This window comes from Penaeus monodon, chromosome 33 (genome assembly GCF_015228065.2).
Source record: "Penaeus monodon isolate SGIC_2016 chromosome 33, NSTDA_Pmon_1, whole genome shotgun sequence".
Classification (NCBI taxonomy): domain Eukaryota; kingdom Metazoa; phylum Arthropoda; class Malacostraca; order Decapoda; family Penaeidae; genus Penaeus; species Penaeus monodon.
The window spans coordinates 6,228,607-6,229,942 of record NC_051418.1 but is presented as its reverse complement, the minus strand read 5'-3'; positions in this window follow the sequence as shown (position 1 = coordinate 6,229,942).

The window sequence follows — 1,336 nt, the reverse complement described above, 5'->3', positions numbered from 1 at the left end:
TTTTTTCCTTTTTTTTGCCGCCATAACCAGCTCCAATTTGCATTTCCATCGTTGTCATCCTCGTGTGTTTGAAATCCCGATATTCTCTTCCCTTTTACACCTGTCACTTTCCCTTTCAATCACCCCGAGTCAATGCAAGTGTTACGTGGGGGCATTACGAAAGCACCAAGCACTTAAAAGCAATAGGTAAGCTTGTGGCCCTGCAGCACGCGCCTCACGCTGGGAAATTATGCCACAAGGCTCAAGGTCGCATGCTTTTCCCTTGCTGCTGTGAAGGAACAAGTGAGGAGACCAGGCATCTGCTGAAAGGCTTGTGTGGACTTCGGTTTTGAAGCAAAGTCCATGTGATGAATGACTTCGGTTTTGAAGCGAAGTCCATGTGATGAATGACTTCGGTTTTGAAGCGAAGTCCATATGATGAATGACTTCGGTTTTGAAGCGAAGTCCATATGATGAATGACTTCGGTTTTGAAGCGAAGTCCATGTGATGAATGACTGTGTAGACTTTAGGTGTGAAGCAAAGTCCATATAATAGAAGACTTGAATGGACTGCGGGTGTGAAGTGCCGTTGGTGCAGTGGCGAGACAGGGAAAAACTTTCTCAATAATGTTGTCCAGCGATTTGGAAATAGTGCAAGCTGTGTGTGGATCTTCTGGTTCGAATTGTCTGTTTAGAATGTGGAATAAGGATGTCGTAGTCGCTACAATGTGGAATTACAATGTGGAGTAAGCAATGAGTAGAATTAGAATGTGGACTAAGCATTATCTAGACCCACCTGTGTGGATTAAAGGAAGTGGTCATTGTGTACGGAAATAATTGTGTGGAACAGACAGTCGATTTACGTAGTGTGTAGACCGTTATTCACAGTATAGCCATGGAATGTCATTTCCTGCAAGTTTTATTGTATGAATCGTGAGAATGTCGTTCGTAGAAAAGCTAAGGACGAATGTTATGATTACGTTAACGGTCTTTCTTTTATATTTATATCACAGAAACACGTACGGATATATTCTCATTTTGATGACAAATAATACGGTTGTGGTGGTTAACGATGATGAGAATGAATGAGGTCGGTTGAATAATCGCGTTGCACTGTACTTGGATATGTTTTGTGCTCGTGAAATATCGTGAAAGTTTTCACCGTCTGTCATTGGTTTGAGGGTGCCGTACCGTTCAGCAAGTAATCGTAGATGTTGAACGAGGCTTTGTTTGTCTTTTGATATTTATATATTTTGTATTTGCTGGCTCTGATATCAGGCGTGCGCGGCCCTCTCTGACCCTGCGGCTTCAGGAGGTCGTTTCAGCTCGGGCGAAGGTCGGCGGCGCAGTATATTTT